This window comes from Sus scrofa, chromosome 8 (assembly GCF_054392235.1).
Source record: "Sus scrofa isolate SSC_HxYL_T2T_F1_AM1 chromosome 8, Sscrofa_HxYL_maternal_Yorkshire_Landrace_v2.0, whole genome shotgun sequence".
NCBI classification, from domain to species: domain Eukaryota; kingdom Metazoa; phylum Chordata; class Mammalia; order Artiodactyla; family Suidae; genus Sus; species Sus scrofa.
In genome coordinates this window covers 8,510,127-8,533,054 of record NC_139390.1, presented here as the reverse complement: position 1 = coordinate 8,533,054, position 22,928 = coordinate 8,510,127, and the positions used below count along the sequence as shown (strand labels likewise).

At 37.6% G+C, this 22,928-nt stretch overlaps 1 protein-coding gene across 9 annotated transcripts in view; it reads left to right on the top strand.

The window, feature by feature from the left end:
• The window catches only part of RAB28 (RAB28, member RAS oncogene family), a 561,352-nt gene that overhangs the window by 516,518 nt on the left and 21,906 nt on the right, over positions 1 to 22,928 (top strand). For 2 of the 9 annotated variants that reach the window (XR_014811797.1, XR_014811782.1), the window contains one exon: positions 20,676 to 22,914. The exons of 4 other annotated variants lie outside the window; for them this stretch is intronic. The gene's annotated coding sequence lies outside the window, so the exon portion shown is untranslated. Of the gene's footprint in view, positions 1 to 19,395; positions 22,915 to 22,928 lie in introns of those variants that run through there. 3 more of the 9 variants (XR_014811792.1, XR_014811779.1, XR_014811794.1) reach the window with 3 other exon arrangements.

Here is a 22,928-nt window from a genome sequence, read left to right as displayed (position 1 = left end):
AGACGTATGAGTCTGTTAAGGCTGCTGTAGACTGGGTGGTTTAAACAACAGAAATGTACTGTCTCACAGCTCTGGGGGCTTCCAGTGTGAGATCAAGATATTAGCGAGGTTGGGTTCTTCTGGGGGCTCTCTCCCTGGCTATGGATGGCCATCTTCTGCATATGTCCTCACAGGGGCTTCCCTCCGTGGGTATCAGCTCTAATCTCTTATGAGGACACCAGTCATGTTGTATTAGGGCCCCTGTTAATAACCTTGTTTTAACTGAGTTGCTTCTTTAAAGAGTCCCATTTAAATACAGTCACATTTTGAGGTACTGGGGGTTAGCACTTCAACGCATGAGTTTGATGGGGGCTGAGTGGTGGGGCGGGGAATACTGGATGTGCAGAAACAGTGAGCTTGGTAACCAGGAGGCAAGATGATGCATATAAAGTAGGAGATGCTTTTATTCAGTTTCCAGGAAAAATTCAGCTCCCATCTTCCTACACAGCACACCAAATATTAACACGCACACACACACACCACACACATAAACACACGCATGCTGGGGGATTTACATGCCTTATTCTATGTTAGCATGCTAGAAGCCTAGAAAATTATGTCTTCAGGGCCTTTTTTTTTTAGGTCAAGTAGCTAAGAGATGTTAAGTAATTTCCCTAAGGTCACGTAGGTACTAAGTGGTATAGCCTAGGATTCATATTGACCTCCAAAGCTCCTGCAGGCTGCTCCCCAGCTGTATGCAAATACTGTAGCACCCTCAAGGGGGCGCTATTGCTGGAGGACATCACAAAGCTGTTACTTGGAGTCTGATTTTAACCTACAAGGGTAGAAGCCCCAGTGGTGAAGAGAAACAGCGGAGACCAGAGGCACTGTGATTCCCAGTGGGGCATCAGAAGTCTGTCATGAAAGGCCACTTAACCAGGCCCAAGAAGGCTGAAGGACATTTAAGTACTGCACATTCTAATGTGCAGAAAGCAACAGTCTCCGTCGGCCCGGCTTGGAATCAAAAGCCCAACCCCATTGCCTCTCTGAGGGGCAGCCTGTCTCCCAGGAATGTGGCCATGATAAACGAGAAATATGTATAAAGTGTGAGCTTTTGCCCCAAAGGGTGCTGAATAAATGCTGGGTATTATACCATTGTTTATTTGGGCTACCCAAGTGCATTGGACTGAACAAGAGTATTTCTTTCACTGACAACCGCAGTCATTGTGGTGAAAAGATTTATGCTACTGACATATGAATGATGCCTCTGTGTACATGCGTGTGTTTATGTGTGTGGGGTGTGTGTGTGTGTATGTGTGTGTGTATGTGTGTGTGCGTTAATATTTGGTGTGCTGTGTAGGAAGATGGGAGCTGAATTTATCCTGGAAAATGAGCTGGAAATTTCGGGAAAGTTTTGGTTACCCACAATTCCCTTTTGACAGACCTTCCCAAAGTTTCCAATTTAATCATGGAGTTTTTAATTTGAAGGGGAGCTCAGGGATCGCCTTTCTACCTAGTTTCAAATACTTCCCTGTAATATTCTGGAGATGTGGTTAACCAAATTCTGCTTGAATACTCCTGCTGATGGGAAACTCACCACCTTTGGAGGGCATTTGTTCCTTTTGTAGACAGCTTAAGGAGAAGAACGGAAATAACTTTTAAAGGGCACTTTAGATGTTTTAGGCACTGTGCCTGAACCTTGATATGCATCATTTTATATACCCCACATCATAATATTTGGAGGCAGGTTCTACTGCTATTACTACTACCACTCTCAAGGTGTACTGTGGTCCAGGCATTCTTCTACGTACTTTCGATATATGAAGTGATATAATCTTTCCAAATACTCTGAGTGTTCTCTTTTATTTCTGCTATTATGTTCAGGGAGGTTAAACAGCTTGTTCAAATTCACACAGCTACAGGGTGAATTTAAATACAGGCAGTGGGATCCAGAATCTGTACTTTTTACTGCTATGTTTTTCTGCCTCTGGTCATCCCGAATTTAATGACAAGATGATCAAGTCCCAGAGAGCTTTAGTGACTGGTCACAGATCACACCGTGGTTATTTGAACCTGACTGACTCCAAACTCTTGCTATTTCCATAACTCCACACGTCCTCCCATTATGACAAAGTGCAGTCATTACCCACTGAGACAAAATCAACCTCCATTCAGTTGTGTACATGGAATGCAGCTCTGCTGTAGAGCCACTTGACAATTGCCTTGTAGATTTGGAAGGAGGTCTGACTCTCCTCATGCTTAAACATATGCAGTTCTTTTAGAGAGTCTTTGCCCTTTGTAATTTCCACCTGCTCTACTCTCATTTAGACATTTTGTTCCTTTTCTTTCTTTTTCTTTTTTCTTTTTTTTTTTTTTTGCTATTTCTTGGGCCGCTCCTGTGGCATATGGAGGTTCCCAGGCTAGGGGTCGAATCGGAGCTGTAGCCACCAGCCTACACCAGAGCCACAGCAACGCGGGATCCGAGCCACGTCTGCGACCTACACCACAGCTCACGGCAACGCCGGATCGTTAACCCACTGAGCAAGGGCAGGGACCGAACCCGCAACCTCATGGTTCCTAGTTGGATTCGTTAACCACTGCACCACGATGGGAACTCCTGTTCCTTTTCTTTTAAAGAAGGGATGTTAACAGGGGATAGCCACCCCTGAGCTCCAGTTATGTGGTGTGGGCTAGATGATCCACAATGAAAAAAACTCTGATTATCCTCTGTTCATTTATTCAGTTAGTCAATCAATTGAAAAGTAAGCAGGAGTTTGTTCAATGCTCTGTTAAATATCAATAATCAGCTATCAGTTATGTGTCAAATTACAAATATACACATATACAACATACATATATGCCTGTTACAGGGCTGTGAAATATTGGTCTATTTAACCATTGACTCCATATTTTAATAGCTATGAATTGATAAAATTATTGATATTTAGTTGCTAAGACCCCCTATTTTTTTTTAAAAAAAGAATCAACTGGTTATCTTTTTTTGGGGGGGAGAGGGCTATACCTGTGGCATGCAGAAGTTCTCAGGCCAGGGATCGAACCCAAGCCACAGCTGTAACCTGAACCACAGCAGTGATAATGCCAAATTATTAATGTCTAGGTCACCAGGGAGCTTCCCATCCTGGTTATCTTGACTACAAGTTTTCCTATGAATTTTAGGATCAATTTTTAAGTTTCGTTGAAATTTCTGTTGATACTTTGATGTAATTACATTTACAATAGCTTTACTTAAGGAGAGATAACACTTTCATGATGTTTAATCTTTTAACTTGGGATCCTGTTTTCTCTCTCCATTTAAGTTTTACTATTTTTATTTGTAAATATTTAACAAATATTCTCTAAAGATCTTAGGCACATTTTGTTAGATTTGTTCCAGTTTGCTTTACATTTTGATGGTGTGACTGTTATTAATATTATTCTTTACCATAATTTTAAAACATTTTAATAATTTTCGCTTTACTTTTTGAAAGTCCAGATTTTCACAGTATATTCTGTGGGGTCTTGGGGATCTTGGAAGGCACAGCAACTCTGGGGTCCTTGAGTTGGGGTTGATACTGATGCTGAAGGAACAGGCCTCAGGACCCCTCCTCTCAAGCCACTCCCCTACACAACTTGGACTTTGGAATGTGTGTTTTATCTTACGAAAACTAGGAAGTCTTTGAAATGATTTAGTGGAGTGTATCATCTGGCTTCTCAACGGAAAACATGGTGGCAGAGCAGTAAATCAACACAGAGAGACCAGTTTGGAGTCTTTTCCAATAACTCTGACAAGCTAAAATTATTGTTTGGGTCTCATGATTTTATGACGCTCTACTGGAGGTGGGGGAAGGAATTAACACAGGACATGTTTTGTGTATACAATTGACAAGATTTTCTGATGGATTAAATATTGGCATTGAGTGGAAAAGAGGGATCAGAGATTATGCCTAGATTTTTGCTTTAAACATCTTGGTGGATGGTGATGACTTTGGCTAATTAGGGGAAGATTAAGAGAAACAAGCGTGTGTGTGCACATGTGTGTTATGTATAGGAAAGAAAGAGAAAGTGAGAACAAGAGCATAAGTATTGTGTGTCAAGTTGAGTGTAGGAAGATGTCAGAGGTACAGGGGAAGTTCTAAGCGGCAGACACAAACACACAGGCAAATATGTTAAAAGTTTCTAAGTGTTAACAAATGGGTGCATTTCTTGGATAGTGTTATTTAGATAGTAGAGAAGTCAGGCTGCTGAAGACAAAGCAAGCACCTGTTAACATCATTTTAATGGTTTGCTGATCAGGAGGCACTATTTCAACAATTTTACACCTTATATAACAGTTTATTACTTGTATGTAAACATTGTATTGTGTTTTATAAAATAAGTTGTGGGTTTGAAATTGACATACAACACCTTATGATTTTTTCCCTTTAAAATAATAAATAATAGTCTCCTAGTTAGCATTTCTGGTTCCAGGAAGGAGTGGCTAACATTTAGTGGGAGATGTCTCTGGATGATATTTAAATCTATGTGACCAATTGCCATTGTCTTGGAAGATTGAGTGGATATAGACAAGGCAGGGACTCAGCATCCAACCCTGAAAGCTCTCCCACTATTTTTTTTTTTTTTGTCTTTTTAGGGATGCACCCATGGCATATGGAAGTTCCCAGGCTAGGGGTTGAATCAGAGCTGCAGCTGCCAGCCTATGCCACAGCTCGTGGCAACAATGGATTCTTAACCCACAGAGTGAGGCCAGGGATGGAACCCGCATCCTCATGTATACTAGTTGGGTTCTAAACCCACTGAGCCACAATAGGAATGTCATTTCTCCCACTTTTAAGGGACAATTGATAAGGACGAGGAGCTAGCGAGGAATAAAGGGGAGAAGGTGTGGCCAGTTAGGAGGAAGAAGAGCCAAGTCAATGTGATAATGTAAAAGGCAAGGGAAACAATTACTTCCACAAAAAGAGATGTGAAATCATGGTGAACTTGGTAGCAGAAATGGGGATCACTATAGTTCCTCAGAAGAGTCATTTCTGGGGAGAGGTAGGGGTGACATTGAAAACAGCAGTGACAGCCAACCTTTTGGATTTCTGCTCTTGTGGGGAATAGACAAATGTAGTCAGAGCTGTAGGGGACTATGGCATCAAGGGAGAGTCGCATTTTAGAACAGTGTAATAGATTGCGTATATTGACTGATGAAGCTTAGTAAAGAGAGAGAAAAGTCTTCAGAAAAGAAAAAAGATATTTTCGAGTACAAAGTCTTTGCTTGGGCAATAGGATAGAGGGTGTGGCTTTGCAGAGGAGAAGTTGACTGTAATAAAAGGAGAAAACAACCGGGTTATATCAATAAAGTTTAGGTGGACTTGTAGTGTTAGCGGGGATTTTGTTGAGTAAATTAACAATTCATGTATGCCGTATTTACTAGGTTTCTGAACTAAATTATAAAGCGTGGACAGCAATTGACTTAGTATGGGTAGAAGCAAATAAAAAGGACATCAGAGAGGAATTAAAAATTGGGCAGAGGATTTAAATGGTAATAATGATAATAACACAGTGTCTCTCCAAATTCCCAAAGCATCTTGTTTATCTATATGTATGACTACTTGTCCTTATAAACTCATTTATTTTATTTGCATCAGGTTGAACAAAACAATTTTGTCACCTTAGTCTCAATTGTATGTGGCCTTTTGGCTTCAGTTGGCTACATTTTTCTCAGTTTCCTAATTCCAAAATTCCCGAAAACTTATGATGATTGGCTTAGTTCATATTTTTCTTTCCAGCCATAGGATGTTATTCAGCCTTTGGTTAAGCTGAACTTGAGCAAATGCCCATCCGGATCCAATTGTCTGTGACAGCAGAGGCTTTGGGTTAGGGCAATTCACCTTTAAAAAGGTTTATGGACAGGAAACATGAAGGACAGTCACTTGCAAAACATGTCTAATACAATTATGTTCTTTTAAGATTGTGCAGATTACATAAGAACAATATTTATAAAGTGAGCACTCAATTAATTTTCATTCCTTTCTTTTTTCTTTATTTATTCAACAAACATTTATGAAAAATCCACTTTCTTCTAGATTCTGGAAATACACAGGTAAAAAAAGACACGGTCCTTAATAGAAGTTACAGCTCGTCAGATAAGCATTCTTAAACAGTCCAGAACATCGAAGGTGTAAATAGAAGATAAAAACCGAATTCAACCTCAAGCCAACACTTAAACATTTCAATGTTTAAATCTAAGGAGTTAACTGGACAGATTTGGAGGAGGGAGGATAGGTATAAAACCCTGATGGAATTGTACGGCTTCTGTGTTTCACAATTTGGGGAAGTTCCATTAACATTTCATTCCAAGTGTCTCTGGTTTTGTGCAATGTACCGATAATGTAGAACAATTCGATGATTTTATTGAAGTTTGGTAAGGACAAGGACTGGCAAAGTATGCAAAGGCAGGACATAGAAGGACCTTCTGAGGAAACTTAAAGGAAATATTTTTTGAATTACAAACAATGCAGGGGTTTCAGATATGGGTAATACAGGCTAAGCAGATCTACACTTGCTATCCTATGGAATGTAGCTAAAAAACCTGACTATAATGCATGGGGAAGCGTTATTTTGCAGACTCTGTAAAATAAAGTGTTGCCGGAGGATGAAGGAAGAAGACCAGAATTCAAACTACCACCGAACTAGTAGTGAGTTTTTTGGTTCCTTTTCACTCTGCTGTCCCCCAGCCTGGATGTGACACAGCCCAGAACTTGGAAATGAGGGCTGATGAAGAGATAGAGAATTCCAGGAGAAGCACTCTAGTTTTGGCTTGGGTCCTGAAAACTTAACTTCTTAATGGCCGGAAAGAATGGAGTAAACAATCTTATTAAAAATGTCAATTGTGTCCTGTCTCTTGGGATAGAATATGATGGGGGATGATATGAGAAAAAGAATGAATAAGAGTTCCCACTGTGATGCAACAGGATTGATGGCATTTTGGGTATGCCAGGACGAGGGTTCAATCCCTGGTCTGGCCAAGTGGATTAAGGATCCAGCATTGCTGCAGCTGTGGCTCAGATCTGATCCCTGGCCTGGGAACTCCATATGCCATGGGGCAGCCAAAAAAGAAAAAAAAAATATATATGTAAAATATATATATATATATATATATATATGACCGGGTCACTTTGCTGTAGAAATTGCAGTAGATATTGGCACAACATTGTAAATCAACTATACTTTAATTAAAAAGTCAATTTTTCATATTTTGCAAACACCTAAAATTCTGAAGAAGTGGAATCTTCCTTTTTGATCAGAGAAGCTGTGCTTCCAGGAGGGAGGAAATGCCCCCATTTCAATTCTCTCTCTCTGTCTACCACATCTTCGTCCCAGACACGCGTGCTGTCACAATAGGACTGCAGGAGACTGGAGTAACTAAGACTTCAGCTCTCAGTTTAGACACTGAAAAGGGGATTTTTAGGAAATGGGGAAGTTCTGAGAAGATTTCAGCGAGGAGCAGTTCCAGAAAATGACAATGAAACTTGTTTGTGAACTCCTGGGCACACCACACACTATGCATAGATATGCTAAAACAAAAATATTTCATATGATTTAAATAAGACCCAGTATCTCATGACATAAATTGAAACTATCCAGAATACAGTCCAAAATTTAATCATTATATGAAGAATCAAGCTAATACCAACTCCCAGGGGAACAGGGGATCAAAAGATGCAAAAGTAGATGTTGGAACTATCTGATAGCTATTTTGAAAATACCTGAACAAGGTCAAGTCAACAATCTTGAAACAAATGGGAAGATAGAAAGTCTAAGCAAAGAACTAGGAGATATAAAGAAGAACCAAATAGAAACTTAAAGCAGAAAAACATGTTAACCATGGAATTAGAATGGGCTCAAAAGCAGAATAAAGATGATAAAGGAAAGAATCAATAAACTTAAAGTTGATCAATAGGAATTATTTAATCTGAAGAATTCAGAGAAGAAACATTTTTTTAAATGAGCAGTTTCTCAGGGACCTATAGTAAAATATAAAAGTACCTAATCTTTATGGAATAAAGTCTCAAAAGATGAGAAGTAGTGTGCAGAAGAAATATTTGAAGAAATAATGGTAGAAAAACTTCCTGAATTTGGCAAAAGCTGTAAATGTACAGATTCAAAAGTTAAGCAAACACAAAATAAGAAATAGATTAATGAAAAATTTTAAAAAACCCGAATACACAACAGACACATCATAAAGTACTAGAAATTAAAAACGAAGAAAAAATCTTGGAGACAGAGAAAAATGATGCGTTACCTAGGGAAATTACTATTTCAATAGCTATACATATTTCATCAGAAAGTATAGAAAAACTGTAATTGTAATGTATACATGTAAGGATAACCTGACCCCCTTGCTGTACAGTGGGAAAATAAAATTAAAAAAAAAAAAAAAGAAAGTATAGATGCTAGAAGGAAGTGGAACAACACTTTTAAAGGGCTGAAAGAAAGGAAAAATTAACCTAGAGTTCTCTGTCAAGTGAAAAGTTTCTGCAGAAAAGATGATGAAATAAAGTCATGTTCAGATGAAGGGGAACTAAGAGAATTTTTTGCCAACAGACCTACTCTAAAATAATCAGTAAAGAAGTTTTTCAGACAAACCACACTAACAGTATTCTCTTCAAATGAAAACTCAGTTTGGAGTTCCTATTGTGGCTCAGCGGTAATGAACATGACTAGTATCCATGAGGACTTGGGTTTGATTCTTGGCCTTACTTAGTGGGTTAAGGATCTGGCTTTGCTATGACCTGTGGCATAGGTCACAGATGCGGCTTGGATCCCATGTCGCTGTGGCTGTGGTGTAGGCTGGCAGGTACAGCACGAATTTGACCTGTAGCCTGGGAGCTTCCATAAGTCACAAGTGCACCCCCCCAAAAAAAGACAAAAAAATTAAAATTAAAAAACTCACTTCAAATATATGATAACACTAAGATAAAAATGGAAGGAGAGGACAGATGTGCTATGCTAACATTAATCAAAAATTAGAGTTAATATAAAACTGTATTAATATCAGACAAAACAGACTTCAGAGCAAAGAACACTGACAGGGATAAAATGAGACATTACAGAATAAAAACAAAGTCAATTCACCAAGAAGACATACAAATCTCAAATGCGTAAAAGAAAAATCCTCACCATAGCTCTTCAAATTTTAGGAAAAAAATTGGACGGAACTAGGAGAAGTATACAAATCCACAATTGTATTAGGGTATATAATCTCTTCTCTCCATAATTCAACTCAGCTTTCATTAATTAATAGAATTAGTGGGCACAATATCAACAAAAATACAGAAGAACTGAATAATAGCATCAATCACTGGATTCTTTTTTTTTACATTTATAATACTCTTCCATCCATAAGAGAAGAACACATTATTTTCAAGTGAACGCAGAAGAGTCACTGAGATAGTGTATATCCTGGGTTACAAAACAGAGGGAAATATTAAAAATGCTGGAAATCAAAGTTTATTCCATGATAGTTTAATCTAGAAACTAATATTAAAGATTATAGGAGAAAGTCTAAACACTTTAAAATGTGCTTCTAAATAATACATGATCAAAGAAGTCTCAACATTTTTAACTGAATAAAAGTGAAAACACAATATATAAAACTGTGTGGGATATAGTTAAAGTAGTTCATAAAGAAAAGTTCATAGGATTAACTAATTAAAAATTAGAAAAGAAGGAAGATCTCAAATCAATAATCTAAGTTCCCACCTTAAAAAACTAGAAAAAGAAAAGAAAAATGCACCCAAACAAAGAACAGAAAGGACATCATAAACATACGGAATGATATCAATGAAATTTTAAACAGAAAAATCATAGATAAAAATCAAACAAAAAGCTAGAGTTTTGGAGTTCTGCTGTGGCTCAGCATGTTAAAGATCCAGTATTGTTGTTTTCACTGCAACAGCTTGGGTCACTGTAGTGGCACAGGTTGGATCCCTGGCTTGGGAACTTCCATGTGCTGTGGATGTGTCCAAAAAAAAACAAAAACCTAACCAAAAAAAAAAAACCAAAGCAGGGGTTTTTAAAGATCAATAAAAAATATGCTCATAGCAATATATGCAGGACAATAATTGGCAAAGTACAGCATTAGTCATGACAGAAATTCTCTGCCAATTAAGAATAGAAGGGAATTTCTTTAAGCCTATAAAGAACATCTACAAAAAATTCTATAGGTAGCATCATACTTAATGTTTCTAAAATTACAAAGATAAATGAACTAGAATTATCAAAATGGTAGAGTAATGTTGGAGTAGTCATACTGCCTGATTTTAAGACTTACATAAAGCTACAGTAATCATGACCTTGTGGTATTGGAGGGATTAACATATAAATCAGTGGAGCAGAAGAGAATCTACAGGTAGAGCCACACATAGTCAATTAATTTTGACCAAGATGCAAAGGCAATTCAGTAGAGAAAGTGTAGTCTTTCAATAAATTGTTTTGGAAAAACATAGATTATCCATATGCTAAATAATAAACCTCAATCGAATCTCACACTTTATACAAATATTAACTCAAAATGGATCAGAGATCTAAATGTAGAATAATAAATAATAAAATTTTTAAAATAATCTCTGTGGCCAAGCTTTAAGCAAGAAGTTATTAAATATTACCATTAAAGCACAATCCATAATTTTTTCAAATGATAAATTGAACTTTATAAAAATTTTATTTTTCCTTTTTACAGCCACATCCATGATATATAGAAGTTCCCAGGCTAGGGGTTGAGTTGGAGCTGCAGATGGAGCCTACACCGCAGACACAGCAACACCAGATCTGAGCAGCATCTGTGACCTATGCCACAGCTTGCAGCAACACTGGATCCTTAACCCACTGTGTGAGACCAGGTATCAGAGCTGCATCCACAGAAACAACTTTGGGTCCTCGACCTGCTAAGCCACAATGGGAATTCCTCGAAAATGTTTTTAAAATTACTTTTTGAAGGAAATTGCTAAAAGTATGAAAAGGCATATCATAGACTAGGAGAAAACGTTTAAAAATTGCATATCTGACAAATGACTTCTACAGAACACATATGCAATTTTTCCAAACTCAATAATGAGAAAATAAAAACATTTATTTATTTATGGTGCTGTATTTGCATAGACACAGTCAAAGGAGGTATACAGAAGACAAGTTCATTAAAAGATAATCAATATCATAAGCCATAAGAAATGTGAATTAACACCACCATGAGAAAACAGTACATAACTATTAGAATGCTTTAAAAATTACTGATATTGTAGCTTTGTAATATTTTCTGAATTCTGGGAGATTTATACTGCCTACTTGGTTTTCGTTCCTCAGGATTGCTTTGGCAATTCTGGGTCTTTTATGGTTCCATATAAATTTTTGGATTGCTTGTTTTAGTTCTGTGAAAAATGTCATTGGTAATTTGATAGGGATTGCATTGAATCTGTAGATTGCTTTGGGTAATACGGCCATTTTAACAATATCGATTCTTCCAATCTAGGAACATGGAATATCTTACAATTTCTTTGAATCCTCTTTAATTTCCTTGATTAATGTTTTATAGTTCTCATCATATAAGTCTTTCACCATAAAAAAACCAAAAAGACAACATATGCAATGTGAGAAAATAGTTTCAAATGATGCAACTGACAAGGGCTTAATCTCTAAAGTATAGAAACAACTTACAACTCAATAGAAAAAAAATTGAAAAATGGGCAGAAGACCTGAATAGACATTTCTCCAAAGAAGATATACAGATGAGAAACAGGCACCTGGAAAATTGCTCAGCATCACTAATTATTAGAGAAATGCAAATCAAAACTACTATGAGGTACCACTTCACACCTGTCAGAATGGCCATCATTAACAAGTCCACAAATAACAAATGCTGGAGAGGGTGTGGAGAAAAGGTACCTTCCTTCACTGTTGGTGGGAATATAAATTGGTACAACCACTATGGAAAACAATGTGGAGGTACCTCAGAGAGCTAAATATAGAGCTGCCATATGACCCAGAAATCCCATTCTTGGGCATATATCCAGACGAAACTTTCCTTGAAAAAGATACGGGCATCTGTTATATTCATTGCTGCGCTATTCACAATAGCCAAGGCATGGAAACAACCTAAATGTCCATTGACAGATGAATGGATTAAGAAGATGTGGTATATATACACAATGGAATACTACTCAGCCATAAAAAACAAAATAATGCCATTTGTAGCAACATGGATGACATCAGAGACTCTCATACTAAGTGAAGTAAATCAGAAAGAGATAGATAAATACCATATGATATCACTTAGAACTGGAATCTAATAAATGGCACAAATGAACCTTTCTACAGAAAAGAAACAGACTCATGGGCTTGGAGAATAGACTTGTGGTTGCCAGGGGGAGCAGGAGGGAGTGGAATGGAGTGGGAGTTTGGCGTTAGCAGATGCAAACAGTTGCATTTGGAGTGGATAAGCAATAAGATCCTGTTGTATAGCACAGGGAACTATAACTAGTCACTTGTAATGGGACGTGATGGAGGATAATGTGAGAATAAGAATGTAGATATATGTCTGTGAGTGTGTGACTGGGTCACTTTGCTGTGAAGCAGAAATTGACAGAATGTTGTAAATCAACTATAATAGAAAAAATAAAAATCTTTCAAAAAATATACCAATAATACCAAGGTATGGAGAGGATGCAGAGCAAGTGGAATTCTCATATATTGCTGGTGGGAATGCAATATGATACAGCTACTCTGGAAAACATTTCGGCAGTTTGTCATAAAGATAGGTAGTTCCTGCTGTGGTGCAATGAGTTAATGATCTGGCTTGTCTCTGTGGAGGCACTGATTTGATCCCTGGTGCAGTGGGTTAAGGATCCTGCATTGCTGCAGCTGTGGCATAGATTGCAGGTCTGGTTCAGATTTGGTCCCTGACCCAGGGCCCAGGAACTTCCATATGGGGGTAGCTGAAAAAAAAAAATTAAACATACGCTTAGCATAGGGCAAAGCAAATCTATTCCTAGGTATTTATCCTAGAGTCATGAAAACTTATATCACACAAAAAAGCTGCATATGAATGTTTATAGGTCTATTAATAATTGCCCCAGCCTGATAACAAGTCGAATATCTTTCAGTGGGTAAATGTCAGGCAAACTGTGGTACATCCATGCAACAGAATGGTTTTCAGCAATACAAAATAATAACTATAGATACTCAAAATAATTTGAATGAATCTCAAACGCATATGCTGAGTGATCGGAGTCAGTCTCAAAGTTTATATGCTCTATGATCACATTTATATAACAGTCTCAATCAAGAAAAAAATTATAGCGATGGAGAATAAATCAATGATTTCCAGAGATTAGAGAAAAGGACGGGATATGTCCATGAGAAATACCACTTTTGGGGAGGCGATGGAATTGTTCTGTCTTGACTGTGGTGGTTATGACAAGAAGCTGTACTTGTGTTAAAATTCACAGCATTGTATACCAAAATAAAGGCAGTGTTAAAAAGAATGTGGACGATGAATTAGAAGGCGGCGAGACAGGGGCATTTCAACCCTCCGAACTCCTAGAATTGCGTGGAATGACTTACAATCTTCCAGCAGGGAGGTGGAAAATCTATAGGGATTCTTCTTTGAACATGCTTTCCTTCTGTGCAGAGAGACGCCCAGTCCTTGAGAGGAAATTTCCCCAGCTGTAAACTGCATTAGGAAACCCTTCTCTTTGAACATGATTTCCATGTTTGCATGAGAGCCTCCCCCCCGCCTCAGCCCCAGTGTTCCGAGAAATGGTAAACTAAACCAGCTCGAAGTTCTGTGAATGAGGAGGATGAGGACTTGGCCAGCCAAAGCAATAAATGATACAGACTCCAGGTGTTCTGCAAAGCGGTGACATGTCAGCTCATGAAATGATACAATGCAGTGGGCTTAGGAGCCTTCCCATGTGCACAGTGACATGATTGTGTTTTATGGACTGAAAAACTGCACTACAAACTGGCAGGAGTGTGGGGGAAGAGATTCAGGAAGAATTAGGCGTTTGGTTGGATCAATTCCACAGTCTTAAGAGAGACCAAGAAGACAATGATAGCTTTGGTGGGGTTTTCTTAAACTATATAAATTATGAGATGTGACATGAATACATTTACTCTGCAACCGATTTGTTTGTGACATAATTAAGATTGTATTTATTGACTCATTTAACATTTAGTGGACCAGTCCTCTGAACTAGGCACTGAGACAGGCATTGGGATCAGAAAGAAATCAGCCCTTGACACAATTCTACTTAGCAGGCTGGAATTTTGGAGTGCCTCAGAGGTCAGTGGGTCAAATCATCTCTTCAAAATAAAAAGCGAAGTGAGATCACTTCCCCAGAGAGAAGAAGTAGCTGGTTCCATGTTAACCAATAAATGTCATGCCTTCCGTGGGTAAGCAATAAAAATGATGGCTACCAACATGAATTCACTGCTTTGCTAATACCTGTGTGATTTGGGGCAGATAACTTAACCTCTCTGTGCCTTAGTTTCCTCATCTAAAGAAGAGAGAGAATGATTATTCTTACTCCACATGACAAGAATGAAGAATAAAGATATTCAAGTCCCAGCATATGGCAAACATTCCATCATGGGCTAATATTTATCAGCACACCCCAGGTCAACGATCTTACATGAAAAAACTACCTGGTTTTTTTTTCTTTTTTTTTTTGCTTTTTAGGGCCGCGCCCATGGTATATGGAGGTTCCCAGGCTAGGGGTCCAATCAGAGCTGTAGCTGCCACTCTATACCATAGCTACAACAATGCCAGATCCGAGCTGCATCTGTGACACAGTTCATACCAATGCCGGATCCTTAACCCAGTGAACAAGGCCAGGGATCAAACCTGCGTCCTCATGGATGCTAGTCAGATTCATTTCCGTGGAGCCTTGATGGGAACATTTCCAGTAACCTCTTTCGAGTTATTCTCTTGTTTAATTCTCCATTTGCCCAGTTTAGATAAATAAGGAAACTGGCTTCAGCACAGAGGTTCTCACATCCTTATCCCATGACCTAGGAAAGCACCATTCATCTCTGGGCCTTGGTTTCTTTCTAGTAGAGAAAGAGAGACTTGAGCTAGAGGGACGCCAAAGTCCACTCAGGCTCAGGTACTTTACACTCTGAGAAGGGAAAAATGACACAGGCCATGGCTTTGTAATGCCTATCCTTTTCCTGAAGCTGTTCTCCAATGGACTGCATTTAGTAAAAAGACCAATATTTCCCTCTAGTGGTGAGTGCACAGCAGTGACGTGCCTTTCATGAGCGATTAGTTCAAAGTGCTTTCTCTGTGGGGTGTGCAGGTGGAAACTAAAGGAAGATGATTCCTGGTGGTACATAAACGAACATTTCTTAATTCTAGGGTTGAGGATTTAAAGTTAATATGTGTTGGAAGAAACTTATGAGACAGCACATCAAATTTAGTGATTAGAGGAGGTTTTGGTTCGTTCTTGAATACAAAGGAGGCTATTGAAAAAGGTAACTAATATGTTACAGTTAATAGATATGGCAAAAGTCTTAGAGAGGAAGTTTAGAAAACTAGCTTTTAATATAATTTTACTTTTATCAAAAGAAAACATGTGTATGTTTGGAAAGAATCAAGTAGTTATATATGACTTTTTAGGAAAAGTATGATCCTGCCCCACCCTAGACTTCTTTTTCCTACAGGCAACTGCTTGTAATATTTTAAAGCTAAATTATTTGTATCTATATTTTTAAATGCATAATTATTTTTTAGATCTTTGTTTTATACATTGTACATTGGCTTTACAATTTATGGAAATTTGTTTTCTTTTATCCACCATCCTGATCACCAGTTCCTTTTTTTTTTTTGGCCACACCCAAGGCATGTGGAAGTTTCTGGCCCAGGGATCAAACCTGCACTGCCGTTGCAACCTGCACCACAGCTACAGCAACACCAGATTTTTAATCTACTGTGCCACACAGGATCTTCCTAGTTCCCTCTTTTTTTCTCTTTTTACTCTTTTGCATATTTTCTATTGCTTTATTTTCCTCACATACTTGAATGATTTTGTTTAATTCAATGTACAGAATTACATTATTATTACTATACATAAGCTATTCCTGGTTGACCCATATAACACAATATGATTGTCTATTTTCTTGCAAATATTTACCCATGAAATTGTTTTTCGTTTTTGTTTCATTTGCTTATCTTCCATGTGCTCATGATTAATTCAACCCTGAAGTCCTGCCAGTTGTGTAAATCTCCTTTGAATACACCCAAATACCTTAGGTATTTTAAAAAAATGTTATCTTCTATGTGGTACATATATACAATGGAATACTACTCAGTCACAAAAAAGATTGAAATAATGCCATTCACAGCAACATGGTTGCAACTAGAGATTATTATACTAAGTGAAGTAAGTCAGAGAGAGAAAGACAAGTACATGATATCACTTATATGTGGAATCTGAAATATGGCACAAATGAACCCACCTGCAAAACAGAAACAGACTCATAGACCTATAGAACAGACTTGTGGTTGCCCAGGGTGGGGAGGGAGGGAGTGGGTTGGACTGGGAGTTTGGGGTTAGTAGATGCAAATTATTACATTTGGGATTTAGTAGATAAACAACATGTCCCTACCGTATAGAACAGGGAACTATGTTTAATCTCCTGAACTATGATGGAAAATACCGTAAAAAAGAGAGAGTGCATCTATCTATCTATCCACCTATATATGTATATGTGAGCTAACTTTGCTGTACAGCAGAAATTTGCACAACATTATAAATCAACCATAATAAAAATTTAAAAAAGAAGAAAAAAATTATTCTCTTAGAGTATTCCGCTCCTCTACGCCCCTCCCTGGCCTGCTTCTTCTATGGATGAGTTACACAGACAACCCCATCATCTCCTTTCACTCTGGAGATTGATTTTTTTTTTTCCTCTCTCTTGTGTTGGGGTCACCTATTTGGATCCAGACCTCACTGTATCCTCCTTCTTGGTTTATGCCCTCCTTCAGATAAAGCAAATCAAATCTGCTAGGTGAAAGAATACATAATTGGGGATTTTAAGACCTTTCCTGGCTGAGCATACCTTTTTGTTGTATCTTCCTATGAAATCAATAGACTGTCTATGCATATGAGTCTTAGGGGACAAAACATATTCCCTTAGAATTTTTATATGTGTTTTTCCATTTTCTTCTTGTTTCATGTGGTCCTGTTGAGAAGTACAGCCTTGTATTGATTCTTGATCCTGTATCTAAAATTCGCCCCCTGCTCTGGAATACCTGGCCCCTTATTCAGAAGCTTGTGAACCTTTTTTTTTTTTTTCTCCAATATTCTGAAACTTCTTGGTGGTATGTCTTTTTTTTTTTCTTTTTTTAAATAATGGTTTTTATTTTTTCCATTATAGCTGATTTACAGTGTTCTGTCAATTTTCTACTGCACAGCGAGGTCAGCCAGTCACGTATACATATATACATTCTTTATTCTCATATTATCATGTTCCATCACAAGTGAAGAGACATAGTTCCCAGTGCTATACAGCAGGATCCCAATGCTTATCCATTCCAAAGGCAATAGTTTGCATCTATTAACCCAAAATTCCCAGTCACTCCCAGTCCCTCCCACTCCCCCCCTGGCAACTGCAAGTCTGTTCTCCATGTCTTTTCTGTGGAAAGGTTCATTTATGCCATTTATTACATTCTAGATATAAGTGAAATCATATGGTATTTGTCTTTATCTTTCTGACTTACTTCACTTGGTCTGAGAGTCTCTATTTCCATCCATGTTGCTGCAATGTCATTATTTTGTTCTTTTTTATGGCTGAGTAGTATTCCACTGTGTATATATACCACATCTTCTTAATCCATTCATTGGTCAGTGGACATTTAGGTTGTTTCCATCTCTTGGCTATTGTGAATAATTCTGCAATGAACATATGGGTGCATGTGTCTTTTTCAAGGAAAATTTTTTCTGGATATATGCCCAAGAGTAGGATTGCTGGGTCATACACGTATAGTTTTCTAAGGTATCTCCATACTGTTTTCCATAGTGGTTGTACCAATTTACATTCCCACTTGGTGATATGTCTAGGTGCAGGTTTGTTTCTATGAACTATACAAAGCCTTTTGAAACAGAAACTCATGTGCTTCACATTTGGAAACTGTTTAATTATTTCTTTGGTTCATTTTTTATCTTTATTTAAATTTATTTTTATTATTATTATTTTTGTCTATTGTCTTTTTAGGGGCACACCCATGGCATATGGAGTTTCCCAGGCTAGGGGTCTAATTTTAGCTGTAGCCACCAGCCTACACCAGAGCCACAGGAACACCAGATCTGAGCCGTGTCAGTGACGTACACCACAGTTCAGGGAGCCACAACCCAAAGAGCGAGGCCAGGGATCGAATCCGCAACCTCATGGTTCCTGGTCGGATTTGTTTCTGCTGTACCACGGCAGGATCGCTCATTCTTTATCTTCAAATTTTATACTATATGACTGGAATTCCTAATATTTGCATATTGAATCTCTTGAATTTGGCACTTTTTGTTTCATCTATTTTCTATTTCTATTATTTTGTTCTACTTTTTATGAGACAATGGATTTTATGTTTAAAGGCTTCTGTTGTTTTTCTTAATTCCTTCTCTCATATTTTCTCATATTTCTCTAATTCTTTCATATTTCTCATAATAGTAAGAGCATTTTTGCTGCTCTTTGAGAGTTACTGTTTCATAGCTTCCTGTTCCTATTTTGTAGATTTCATATAATCTTTTATACCTTGGAAGACACCAATGATAGTATTTTAAGTTCTCTTCTTGCTGTGTGGTTACTCTTTCTTCTAATTTCTTTTTTTCTCTCTCTCTTTAGTCTGACTTTTGTATTATATACTTTTTCAATGACAGATGCCTAGACTGATTTCCAGTTTATAAGGATGGCACTGATATCTGATTAGAAGTTTTGTGCTTGTCAGTGGGCTCTTTTACAATAGGGAGACCTACCTGGCTGTTGTCATTGTTCAATCCCTGAAGTCAATACTACTAGGTCTTTCCTCTTAAACTAGTCCAATTCTCTAGAGAGGATTCTTTCAATCTCCAACACATAAGTCTAGCTGCCAGCACTCTGAAAGCTTAGAGTAGAGAGGACAGGGAAATTTCCATGTCTCAACACTGAGTAGGTAAATTTTTCCTTGTTTTCCCTATTTTCACTATTGCTCCTCCATCTCTGTGCCCATTGGTGCCTGGTGTCTGTCTTTTCAGAGGATTTTGTTTTACTTTATTTAGAGAATAAGCTCCTCTTTTCTAGCTGGATGAGTGGAAAGCTGTTTGAACAAAGGAAGGTGATCTAATCATCTGATGGCTTTTCAACAGTGTTTCTTTCAGTCGTTTCTTTTGCATTTTTTCTCAGGTTTTCTCCCATCACCAGAGGTATGTAAAGCTGTCAATTTCTGAGCCTTTTGGGAGTTCTGTGGTATAAATCAAGTTGCTTCTTGGCTTCCTTCACTGCCAGCTTAAGAATCTATTTTTGTGGGTCTGCCAAGTTAGTTACTACAATTCAGGCATCTGCTTTCCAGCTCCCAAAATTGTTATGCCATTCTCTTGGTCCTTATGAATATATGCTTTTAAAAATATTTTGGCTATCTTTGTAGTGCTTTCTTTGTTTGTTTGTTTGTTTTTTGAAGGGTATGAGTGGGTTGGGAAAAGGGGATGAAAGTAAGAATATAGGTATAGTGTGTGTTTATAGGTGTATGTGTGTGTTCTACTATTTTTAGCTGGAGGTCTCAAAATAATTATTTTTAGAACTCCTTTTTTGTTCCCTGGCAGAGTGTGTTTTTAGCAGAAATCCTATCTACCATGTAACTGAAAAAAATAAATATTTGAAAAACAGCATTTTCATGAAATACCTCTGGGCATTTTATGAAAAATGGTTGAAAGTTGAAGAGTGAAGTATGATTATCACAACCTCTGGGGAGTCAACAGAAAAGCAAAGGATTTTTAAAGACTCTCCACTATTTTTCAGGCACTGTGCTCTACTCCTTAGGATATGTTATCACATTTTCTTTTGATGCAACAATGATTCCATAAACTAGAGTTTATTACTGTTGTTTTTACAAAGAAGGGAACAGAGGGTAACCCATAAGCTAGAAAACCAAAAACCAAACAAAAGCAAAAATGAAAACACACAGCTATTGAATAAAAATGCTTGCAAGTAAAGCCCCTAATCGAAATTCACTGCGTGGCTGAAACACAGCAAGGTGAGTGAATAGTGCCCTATTACAATGATCCAAATTCTTCCTTGTCACAAACTCCTGCTTGACCTAAACGAAGGAAGGAGATTTCGCTGAGAGTGTGGTCTCTGACTGGAAACAAGGCTAACTCATTCTGTGACCTTGGGCACATTACTTCACGTTCAGGGCCCCCATTTCTCCATCAGTAAAACAAGGTCATCCGAATAAATGGTCTGTTGCATTCTGATGATCTATCTTGCAGATGGTGAGCTGGAGGTGCTGAGAGCTCCAAGTCAGAGGGGAAGTCAAATACTCGGCCACACTCTCACTCTCTGTTTATGCTTTTTTGCAAGAAACTGCCCAACCCATAGTTCGACGGTCTTCCAAATGCCAGTGGGCACGAATGATGGTTTTCTCCCAAGTCCCTCTTCAGAACTGAATCTCTCCACATCCCTTTCAGGGACTGCACTGTCTCCTCTAAGCTCAAGGTAAATAAATACTCCAAGACGTGGAACAGAACTGGAAGTCACAGTTGGAGAAAGGAGGCGGCAAACCTTGGACCTTTTACCGTATGGCCTTACACTTTTGATTATTTTATGAAAGCATGAAGTGACATGTTGGTTTCTTCAAAGCCATTCTTGTACATGCCTTCCAGGGTTATAAGCCATGTGAATTTAGATAATGAGGTAATTGGGTTTAATGACTGAAGCAGTGATTCAGGAAGGAGTAGACCCCAAATTATTTATAATAATTGTTACTAATACTTGTATGATATTACTAAAGCAACCTCAAAATGGTAATAACTGCCATTTGAGAAATGGAAGTGATCATACATATAATTTTACCCAAGTTACCTGTGCCTGGATCTGGAATCTAAGACTCAGAGAGACAATGGAACTTGAGCGAAAATTTGACCAAAATTATGCTAATTCTTAATTTGATGCTTTTTTTTCCCCCTGTAAATAACTTCCTTGCTCCCTTGCTGGTGATATCAATCCATCTCCTTCAACAAATGTCATAGTGCTGATTTGTAACTATGATTGACATCTGTGACAGAATATTTATTGGTTTGCTGGTTACTTTGATTAATAATGATGTTCCAGCAAAATTAAGTTTAGGCTACTCATAGAGAAATTAGATCAAAAAAGGCAAGATGTAGAAGCCTGATTTCAACACCAAAATCATCTAAATACAATTGTAATAGTATAAGTAAAATGAAATAACATTTTATGCCATGGTATAAATAATAAAAGTTTGTTTTCATTTAGTAATTTTATTCTCTCTGTTTATTCCAGGAATATTATACATTCGGTGTTGTCCGTGTGCTTTAGAATGATTATCTCATTCAGTTGTCATGATATTAAATAAAGTAGGTGTAATGAGTATCCCCCTCCCCTAGAGCTCAGAGAGATAGGTGAATTTCTCAAGGTCTACACATGGTATTTCCAGGATTGGAATATTATTCCAGACAGATCTAATCTGCAAATGTCAGGGTTTTTATTGCTGAGTTACACTTCCAAAAATTTCCCCTAAACTGATAAATTTTACAGGAAGCACTCCCAAGAAAGATTTCACACATCTTTAAAGCAATGCTCTTATTGCAGTTTTGCCAACTTTATCACCACTATTTAAACCAAACCAAATGCTTCTTTTATCTGGGTGGCTATTTGTTTAGCAGTGTCTTTCTCAGCATCTTGATCTTTACTTTTATCTTTTTGTCAGTGAGAATTTTGCTGATACCAGAGTCATCTGTGATTTCTTGGTAGAGTCTTTTGTATGTACTCTAAGAAATATTATTATTTTTTTGTGGTCCCAAATCAACTTATCTCAAATGGTGGTGCACTGTAATATTTTATTGACACTTCATCCTCATCATACTAGTTTATATCTTAAGCTTGATTTTTCTCATCCTTCGATTTCTTTATGAGAGAAAATATCTAAACTTAATCTTTTGAGACTTGTGAAAATAAGTTCTTCAACTTCTTTATTTCCAGTTTCTTTAGTTCAAAAACAGATAAAATAAGATAAAATTAGGTAATCATTCTTTCATGCAAAGTTATTGATATTAACATAGCTAATTACAATTATGTGTTCATTGAGTTGGTAAATTAATTACTTAGACTTAAAGAGACAGGGATTCAAATGCTGACTTTGCCCTTTTAGTAAAGGTTTTGGGGTATGTTTTATTTTTATGGAAAGTAGTACTATTATCACTTCCACCCAGGGTGGCTGGATGAACCGAGATTGTACGCGGGGAAGAATAAACAATGCCTGTCATGTAATTCGTGTTAAATAATTGTTTATCATTTATTGATTCAGACTTATTCACCCCCAGAACTGCTTCTTCCTAGTATAAGGAATTAGTATAAGTATACGGAGCAAGCAAATTGGTTATACAAGGTAAGCCATTTCAACTGTATTGAAATCATTTGCCTGAAACGTTTTTGTTCCCATTCAACATTGCTTGTTTACACGGTGTCGGATCAAATGGGAGAGAGAACAAGGTGATTCACGATCATCCTCCAAAGAGGCAGCTGCAACATAAACGATGTCTCAGGAAACAGCATAATCTGTTTATGTGGCCACAACTGTGTGATCTCTGACCTGTCTTAATCTTCAGGGGTGGATATGTGTGGCACTTTTGTCCCCAGGTGGAACCGAATATTGACCAAAAAAAAAAAAAAAAAAAAAAAAAAAAAGAGAGAGAGAGACC